General features: G+C 50.0%; 1 long non-coding RNA gene across 1 annotated transcript; it reads left to right on the forward strand.

Moving 5' to 3' along the window:
* The first annotated feature begins 27 nt into the window (after positions 1–27).
* LOC144220276 (uncharacterized) lies at positions 28–6,646 on the forward strand. The gene is made up of 3 exons (XR_013331676.1): positions 28–329; positions 2,708–2,824; positions 6,607–6,646. It is a non-coding gene; the product is annotated as an uncharacterized LOC144220276 (long non-coding RNA).
* Positions 6,647–9,883: the final 3,237 nt, after the last annotated feature.

A 9,883-nucleotide genomic window follows, 5' to 3' on the forward strand; every position in this document is an offset into this window, starting at 1 on the left:
CTGGGCTTTTGCTTGGAAGGTGTTTTCCCTCCTTCTGGTCCCTTCTGTCCGGCTCCTGTTCGCTAATGCTGCCCCAGGGTGCTGTTTGGTGGAGGTTCTGCAGTGCACGCTTCCGGCAAGTCTGTTCGCTGCGGTGCGCGAATGAGGACCTGCCGGCCTTAGCAGGCCCCCCAATGTGAAGACACTGAGTTTGGCTGACCGGCGTTCTCCCCAGGAGGCTCCCCCAGCGCTCAGCCCTCACCGCCGGGAAGAGACGGCCCGCCTGCGGTGGTTTTCCTGCACCAGAACGGCCAGGCTGGACTGGGGTGGGGCCGCAGTGCCCGTCTCAGGTGGGAGAACACGGAGCTAGGTAGTGCAGGGCACTGGGGAGAGGGCACCGTGCCTGCCTGGGGCTGGGCGGTGAGGCTTCAATGCAGAGTTCGTTTTAGCACGTGGATGCCTGGAGCCGAGGCCTTCAAGGCCAAACAACCGTAGAGCCGGGCTTCTTTTCTACACGTCCCCCAGGAGGCAGTGGTGCGATAAGGAAGGACAATCTTTGGGGCGCCTGGGTGACTCAGTCGGTTGAGCATCCGACTTCGGCTCAGGTCATGATCTCACAGTCCGTGGGTTCGAGCCCCGCGTCGGGCTCTGTGCTGACGGCTCAGAGCCTGGAGCTGCTTCGGATTCTGTGACTCCCTCTCTCTCTGACCCTCCCCTGCTCACGCTCTGCCTCTCTTTCTCTCTCTCAGAAATAAGTAAAACATTTTAAAAAATAAAAAAAAAAGGAAGGACAATCTTTGTCCCCCTACCCAAGGTCAGGTCTGAGTGGGGACAAATACGTGGTCCGGATCAGACAGGACTGGCCTTTCAACGCCCGAGGCGCAGGAGCTGACTTGCGCTAGTACTGGTAGCTGACATTGGCCCTCTGTTCTCGAAGGCGCAGTTCAGAAGCTCTGAAGAGCAGGGAGGGAAGCGCCACAGAAGGGGGGGAGGCCACAGGACTTTGAAGGGCAGTGGGGGGCGGGGCCCCCTGGCTCTGTTCTGCCCGAGGGGCTGACGGGCTGGTCTGAGGAAATGAGGCAACACTGTTCACTTCGCTTGGGATGTTTCACCTCTGGCCCAGCAGGTTGCATGAGAGGAGAAGCCAAAAATAGGGTGTCCACAGAGGGCACGCTGAGGGGTGGGGGAGGGGTGCTTCCGAACACCATCTGTGATGTTTTCTGCAGCTCTACTGCCAGGGTAAAGTTTTAGATAAATTAATTTTTTTAAGTTTATTTGTTCATTTTTGAGAGAGAGACAGCATGAGCAGGGCGGGGCAGAGAAAAAGGGAGAAAGAATCCTAAGCAGGCTCAGTACTGTCAGCACAGAGCCCAAGGCAGGGTTTGAATCCACGAAACCAAGAGATCATGACCTGAGCCAAAACCAAGAATCAGATGCTCAACCAACTGAGCCACCCCGGTGCGCCTAGAGAAATTCATTTTTTTAACAGTAACTTTAAACTTTGGGTTTTCTAGTTAGCTAAAGAGCATGTGCTTATTATAAAAGGTTTATAAACATAAATACAAAGCAGCAAGTAGTGGGGAACCTGTGCCTCCTGATCTCAGGATTGTGAGTCCAAGCCCCATGTCGGGCATAGAGCTTATTTAACAAAATAATAATTTTTTTAAAAAGAAGTTTGGCATCCTGCCAGCTTGTCCTGCATGAGCGGCTGCCTTCCTCCCCTGCCCTGCATGCAACAGTCCAAGTGTGCGGAATCCTGGCGCAGCAGATCTGTTTTTATATCATGGACTCTTTTTGCTTTTTCTCCCTTCTTTTTTTACAGCCCTTTTTCTTTTCCCTGTGCTCCCCACTGGTTGAACCTAACTTTCCACAGTCGCTCCGTGTTAACACAAGTGACAAGAGTTTAGAGAAACAGGGTGGAATATTCAGGCAGCATAGGTGTCCCAGCCAGGGGGGTTAGAGAATCTAGGTAGGGATGAGGCCAGGAGTCAGGTTAGGGGTGTGTGTGTGTGTGTGTGTGTGTGTGTGTGTGTGGTCATGTTAGACATCGAGGCAGGTTAGGGATGTGTGGTGGGGGGATCCTGTTAGACATCTGGTCAGGGAGGCAGGTTAGGGTCAGAGGAAGACCCGGCGATGTGCTGTACTGCCCACAATCAGGCTCAGAGCAGGCAAAATTGGATTTGACAGGGTTGGAGTTTTGCCCGGGAGTGTGACAAAGGACGAGAGGGATAGTGGAGTAAAGATGTGTGCAAAAGAGTGACCATAAGGCTTGACTGGGAAATTTAAACCAGGGTGGTGGATGGCCTGCAGTTACCAGCCACGGCAAGGGCTAGGATGTGAGCCCAGGAGAAGAGCCTCAAGTGAGGCTGGAAGGCAAGGTCCTGGGCGTAGAAGAGCCAGGGCACCTTTGGGCGCTATGGGGAAAGGCATGCCTTCCCCCCACTGGAAGCAGCCTCAGCAGGCGCTTGCAGCAGAAGGGCGGGCGCTGGCCTCCATCCCCCCCTCACCTGTCGGAACAACTTGCATGACCGAGGCGGTGGCCCGGGCTTTGGTGTGGAAGAGACAGTCATCTGGGCCTTGAGTACACAACAGTGGTGTCTATGGGGCTGAGACCAAGCCCACAGCACCGCCCAGTCTCTCCCTGTCTCTTCGTAACAGCGCTGGTTTTCCTGGAGAACACTCCATCTGCCAGCCCCCCTTGACCCTTCTGCTTCCTTCTGTCCCCCAGGCACTGTGGGCAATGGAATGGAAAGAAAGGACTCTGGACTGTCGACCTTGGACTTGTTTGCCTAATAGAAAACATTCACCTTTTCTCAGTCACTGTTATTTGAAGGGGTTTCTGCATGTAAGTGTGAATTTAATCATAATGGATTCAAGGAAAACTCTCTAAAAGCTAGATTGCTGAGTCAATGTGACTGCAAATGTGTATTTTTGTAAACTTTTAAAATTAAAGGTTTTAGGGGCACCTGCATGGCTCGTTTGGTTGGGCTTCTAACTTTGGCTCAGGTCATGATCTCAGGGTCTGTGCTGATAGCTCGGAACCTGGAGCCTGCTTAGGATTCTGTCTCCCTCTCTCTCTCTCTCTCTGCCCCTCCCCCCAGCTCACGCGCTCTCGCTCTCTCTCTCGCTCTCTCTTTCTCTCTCAAAAATAAATAAACATTAAAAAATTAAAAAATAGGGGCACCTGGGTGGCTCAGTTGGTTGAGCATCCAACTGGCTCGGGTCATGATCTTACCACTTGTGGGTTCAGGCCCCCCATCAGGCTCTGTGCTGACAGCTCAGAGCCTGAAGCCTGCTTCAGATTCTGTGTGTCGCCTTCTCTCTGCCTCTCCCGTGCTCATGCTCTGCTCTCTCTGTTTCTCAATAATAAATGTTAAAATTTTTTTAATTAAAAAATAATAAAATTAAAGGTTTTAACCTTAAACTTTAAATTTTACTCATACGTAAAGTGTACGTACCTATGTACGTAAAGTGGTCAAGTCCTAGGCAAACAGTCTGAAGCACTTCCCCATTAGGCACACATTCATGCAGCCCCCTCTCTCATCAAGGCAGAAGGCTGCCAGCACTCTAGAAGCCTCTCATGCCCCCTCTGGCATCCCCCCTTCTCAGAGCCCACCTTCCACTCTGACTTCTGCCTCAAAACCACCTTGGTCTGTGTTGTTTTTGTTTGTTCATTTGTTTGTTTTTAATTTATTTTAGAGTGGGGCACCTGGGTGGCTCTGTCTGTTAAGCAACCGACTCTTGGTTTCGGCTCAGATCATGATCTCAAGGTTCATGAGTTTGAGCTCCGTGTTGGGTTCCTCCTCCTCATGACAGTGCGGAGCCTGCTTGGGATTCTCTCTTTCCCTTTCTTTCTCTGTCCCTCCTGTGTTTGGGCGCTGTCTCTTTCAAATTAATAAACTTAAGAAAATGAGAGAGAGTGAGAGAGAGAGAGAGAGAGAGAGCGCGAGCGCACGAGTTGGGGGAGGGGCAGGGAGAGCAGGGGAGACAGAATCCCAAGCAGGCTCTGCGCTGCCAGCACAGAACCCGATGCAGGGCTGAACTCATGAAACTGCAAAATCATGACCTGAGCCAAAATCAGTAGTCGGACACTCAAGCGACTGAGCCACCCAGGCGCCCCTAGAATTTCCCTTAATCGTCTGTTTTTGTTATTGGTAAGGCTTCTGGTCAACAGCAGACTATTAATAGTTACTTTTTTTTTTTAAATTTTTTATGTCTTTATTTTATCTTGAGAGAGACAGAGACAGAGAGCGAGCAGGGGAGGGGCAGAGAGAGAGAGAGAGGGAGACACAGAATCTGAAGCAGCTCCAGGTTCTGAGCTGTCAGCACAGAGCCCGACATGGGGCTCGAGCCCACGGACTGTGAGATCATGACCTGAGCTGAAGTCAGACGCTTAACTGATCCACCCAGGTGCCCCAGTAATTAAGTTTGGGGGGAGTCAAAAGTTACACGTGGATTTTCCAGCACAAGGAGTGGAAAGGTTGGCACCCCTGTTCAAGAGTCAGCTGTGGTGTGTGCTTTTTAAATCTGGCTACTTTCATTTGACACTATGTCAAATTCATCAGCACTGTTGTGAGTACCATTTGTTATTTTTCATTGGTATGTAAAATAGGGAATCTTTCAATGGGATACACAATATCCCCTCACGCGGCTCATTCCTCACTGCTCTGAGGGTTGGTGGGCCCTCTCCTTTCGGCCGTTATGAACAACGTTGCCATTAATGTTCCCACATGTGCCTGTTTTGCACACACATTCAGCTCTGATAGGAGAATTGCTGGCCAGGGATGTGCTTAAATTCACCGTTAGTAGGTACTGACAAGTGGTTTCCTAACTGGTTCTCCCCGCCTACCCCCCCCCCCAGCAGAGCGGGAGGGGTGCGGGCGCTCCATGTCCCCACGGACCCTCAGTTTTGTCGCAACTGTGATTATAATTATTCCAGAGGCACATGGTGGTTTCATTTTGCATTCCTTTGCGTGACTAAGAATTTTGAGGCGTCTTCTCCTTTACTCTTGACCATTGGACTTGCTATTTTGTGAAGCATTTGTCCGTTTCTCCATTCGGTCGCTTGCCTTTTTCTTATTGATTTGTAAGAGTTCTTGATATATTCTGGATACGAGTCCTTAGGCGTATGTATTGCAAGCATTTTCTCCCCTTCAGTAGATTACCTTTTCAACTCTTATTTATTTATTTATTTATTTTTGAGACAAAGCATGAGCAGGGGAGGGGCAAAGAGAGACGGAGACACAGAATCTGAAACAGGCTTCAGGCTCTGAGCTGTCAGCACAGAGTCCGACGCGGGGCTCGAACCCACAAACCGATATCATGACCCGAGCCGAAGTTGGACACTTAACCAACTGAGCCACCCAGGTGCCCCTCAACTCTTGATGGTGTCCTTGATGAATCATTCTTGATTTTAACGATTTAATCTCTTTTTTAGTGACTTGAAGAAAACATTGCCACCCCAAGGTCGTGAGGACATTCTTTTATGTTTTATTCTAGAAACTAAATTTTTATATATTTCACATTTAGGCTTATGATGATTTAAAATTGGTGTTCTGTATATCGTAAAGCAGGCGTCAGGATTATTTTTCCCTATGGGTACAAAATAGATCCGGCACCATTTATTCAGTAGGCAGAATCATGGTCCCCAAAGACATCTGGATCCCATCATAATCCCAGAATTTATGATTATGTTGCTTTACATGGAAAGGGGGATTTTGCAGCGGTAATTGCATTAAGGATCTGGAGATGGGATATTATTCCGGATGAGGCAGCCGGGCCAGTGTCATCATAAGCATCCTTAGAAATGGAGGAGCGAGGCAGAGGTGAAGGGCAGAGGGAGATTTGTCTACAGAGGAGGAGGTCAGGATGACGCAGCCTTTGCTGGCTTCGAAGGTGAAGGAAGGGCCTCGAGCCAGGGAACGCGAGCAGCCTTCGCAGGCTGGCAAGGGTGAGATACGGGTCCTCTCCCGGAGCCTCCAGGAAGGAATGCGGCCCTGTTGCCACGTGGACTTTAGCCCCGCAAGACCTGCATCAGATCTCTGACCCACGGACCTTGGAGACGTCGGTTTGTGTCGCGTGAAGCCACTCAGCCTGGGAGCATTTGTTACAGACGCAGGACAACTAACACACCCTCGCCGGGTCGCTGGCGCTTCTATTGTCAATCAGGGAGCCTCTTGGGACCCTATTCTGTTGCGTGTTCTTCTTGTTACACTTGAGCCAATACCAAGTGGTTTTAGTTACTCTAGCTTTATAACCTGTCTTGGTATACGGCGCCCTCACACCTCCAGCTGCTTCTTCTTCAAGCCCGTTTGGGTGTTTTTGGGTTTTTTAAAAAATATATTTATTTTTCAGTGTGAGAGAGCAGGAGAGGGGCATAGAGACGGTGGGGGGAGAGGCTCCCAAGCGGGCTCTGTGCTGGCTGCAGAGACCCCAATATGGGGTCTGAATCCACAAACCGTGAGATCATGATCTGAGCTGAAGTTGGGCGCTTAACTGACTGAGCCACCCAGGTTCTCCCTGTCTGGTTATTTTTGATGTCCTTTGATGAACCAAGGTTCTTAGTTTTAGTACAAATTCATCAGTCTTTCCTTTGAGACTTAATGTTTTCTTCCCCTTCTCTTTCAGAGAAATCTTCCCTGACCTTCCCTGAGAATCTAACCTTACCCTTCTTTAGAAGGGTATTTACTTACATCTTCTATTAAAGATTTAAAGATTTTCTTCTTTTTTAAGTTTATTTATTTATTTTGAGAGAGAGGGGCGCCTGGGTGGCTCGGTTAAGCATCTGACTTCAGCTTATGTCATGATCTCACGGTTTGTGAGTTGGAGCCCTGCATCAGGCTCTGTGCTGACAGCTCGGAGCCTGGAGCCTGCTTTGGACTCTGTGTTTCCCTCTCTTACGCTCTGCCCCACTCCCGTACGCACTCTGTTTCTCTCTCTCAAAAATAAACATTAAAAAATTTATTTTGAGGGGTGCCTAGGTGGTTCAGTTGGTTAAGCGTCCGACTTCGGCTCAGGTCATGATCTCACAGTTCGTGGGTTTGAGCCCCACGTCGGGCTCTGCTGACAGCTCAGAGCCTGGAGCCTACTTCAGATTCTGTCTCTCCCTCTCTCTCTGACCCTCCCCTGCTCAAGCTGTGTCTATCTCTCAAAAATAAATAAAGCATTAAAAATTTTTAGAAAAAATTTATTTTGAGAGAGAGAGAGAGGCAGAGGGAAAGAATCCCAAGCTGGCTCTGCACTGTCAGTGCAGAGCTCAATGCGGGGCTCGAACTCAAGACCTGTGAGTTTGTGACGTGAGCTGAAGTTAGCCACTTAACTGACTGAGCCACACATGTGCCCCTTAAATATTTTCTTTTATTTTTCCTTGACCCATCTTGAGTTTCCAGGAATTTCTGCATGTAGTGGGAGATACAGCCCAAGTTCATTCTTCACTTCTAGATTACACAGTACTTTCCCAGGCCGCCTCATGGAGTAGTCATATATCAAAGTTCTACCACGGTAGTCTGTTTCTGGACTCCTTTCTTTCTTTCTTTCTTTCTTTCTTTCTTTCTTTCTTTCTTTCTTTCTTTATGTTTTATTTATTTCTAGGAGAGCGAGAGAGAGAGCGTGAGCAGGGGAAGGTCAGAGAGAGAGAGGGGGAGTCACAGACTGAAACAGGCTCCAGGCTCTGAGCTGGCAGTCAGCACAGAGCCCGACGCAGGGCTTGAACCTACGAACCGCGAGATCATGACCTAAGTGACAGTCGGATGCTTAACCGACTAAGCCACCCAGGCGCCCCTCTTTCTTTCTTTTTTTATTAATGTTTTTTATTTCTGAGAGAGACAGTGTGAGCAGGGGAGGGTCAGAGAGAGAAGGAGACACAGAATCCGAAACAGACTCCAGGCTCTGAGCTGTCAGCACAGAGCCTGATGCGGGGCTCGAACCCACAAACCGCGAGATCATGACCTGAGCCGAAGTCAGACACTCAACTGACTGAGCCAGCCAGGTGCCCCTGGACCCTCTCCTCTTCCCTCTCTCTCACTGGTCAGCTGCTCCCTGGACCACCAACCACCCCTAACTGAGGCAAAGTCACCCTGCAGCCAACGAGTCACCTGCCTGGGCCCCTGGCAAGTCACTGTATTCACCTAGCTCTTTCCTTTTTTGGGAAGGTTTACAGCATGGGATACTTGGATTGCAGATTTAGGGCCCCCGACTGTCTCCACGCTGCCCGCCTTTCCCATTTGACCAGGAAGTGCCTACGTGTGCTTTGCATCCCAGCAGGACTGAGTCCTGCCTGGGGTTTGCTGAGCTTCTTGGATATGTAAGTCAATGTTTTTGTCTACTTTGCCAAATTTTTGCCATTATTTTTTTTTAGATTTTTATTGTTTATTGTTGAGAGAGAGACAAAGTATGAGCAGAGGAGAGGCAGACAGAGAGGGTTTCACAGAAGTGAAGCAGGCTCCAGGCTCTGAGCTGTCAGCACAGAGCCTGATGCGGGGCTCAAACCCACAAGCCGTGAGGTCATGACTTGAGTCAAAGTTGGATGCTCAACTGTCTGAGCCACCCAGGTGCCCCATTTTTGCCATTATTTTGACAACTATTTTTTTCTTTCCTTTCTACCTTTCTCTCCTTCTCAGGTTCTTCTTTTTAATGAAGGGGTGTTTGTTTTTTTTTTTATGTTTATTGATTTTTTAAGAGAGAGATTGAGTGAGAGAGAGCATGAGTGGTGAGGGGCAGAGAGAGAGGGAGAGACAGAATCTGAAGCAGCTCCAGGCTCCAAGCCATCAGCACAGAACCTGATGGGGGACTTGAACTCAAGAACTGTGAGATCATGACCTGAGCCAAAGTTGGACGCTTAACTGCCTGAGCCCCCAGGCGCCCCATCTCCCTCTCAGGTTCTAACGCACATATTGCCCAGCAGGTGCCTGAGACAGCTTGCTTATGTCTTCATCATTTTCCTTTCTGTTCTTCAGAATGGATAACTACCATTGGTCTGTCTTTAAATTCACTCTTCTGTCAGCTTTGGTCTGCTGTGAAGCTCATCTGGTGATTTTCTGTGTGTGTGTGTGTGTGTGTGTGCATTTCTAGGATTTTCATTTGGTACTTTTTAACAACTTCCATTTTTCTATTGAGATTTCTCTTCATTCATTAGATCATATTTCCCTGTAATTATTGAATATCTTCAAACAACTGCCTTAAAGTTTTTCTCTGTCAAACCTAAAACGGGGCTCAGGGTTGACTTCTGTTGATTGCGCCACATCTCCCGTTTTCTTTGAGTGGCTTTATTGATTCATTGGTTGTTGTGGATGATGTGGTATAGTCTCTAGATGCTGTGATCTGTTTTGACGCTGACAGTGTGTGCTTTCCAAGGCCAGATCGCTAAGCACTGGCAGCGTGTGCCTGTGGATTCCCGCTGGGGCGGGGGTCAGCCCCGTGTCGGGAGGTGTGAAGCAGCTGCGGAGAGGCCCCCGCGGGGAGGGGCGGAAGCGCCCGGCACTGCCCAGCACCACCTGAGTAGGCATCTCGGTGGCGCGTCTGCAGCTCACCCACCCCAATTCCCGACCAAAGAAACTGCGCGTGAGGATCAAGGCTTGCCGTTGTTTCGAACCGTTAAGTTTTGGGGAAACACGATACATGACGATGAAGAAGAGACGTTTCCAGGGCGTGGTCCCGGCGTCTCAGCCCCAGGCCCGGCGCGGCTGTGGGCTTGGACGAAGTGTCCGCGCCAGCGGCCCCAGAGCTCCGACGACGGTCGTTCTCTGGCAAGTCCGGGGGCCTCACNGCGCAGCAGCGGCCCGAGGCGCTCCCCGAGCCCGGGCCCGGGGCGAACTTCCTCCCGGCCGTCGTCTCCGGTTCGAACTCCCGCACTCTTGCTAACCCGAGAGAAGCGCTGCTTTAGCGCAGACCACTGGCTCCTTGGCCG

This window comes from Crocuta crocuta, unplaced genomic scaffold, assembly GCF_008692635.1.
Source record: "Crocuta crocuta isolate KB4526 unplaced genomic scaffold, BGI_CrCroc_1.0 scaffold179, whole genome shotgun sequence".
In the NCBI taxonomy this organism is placed as follows: Eukaryota; Metazoa; Chordata; class Mammalia; order Carnivora; family Hyaenidae; genus Crocuta; species Crocuta crocuta.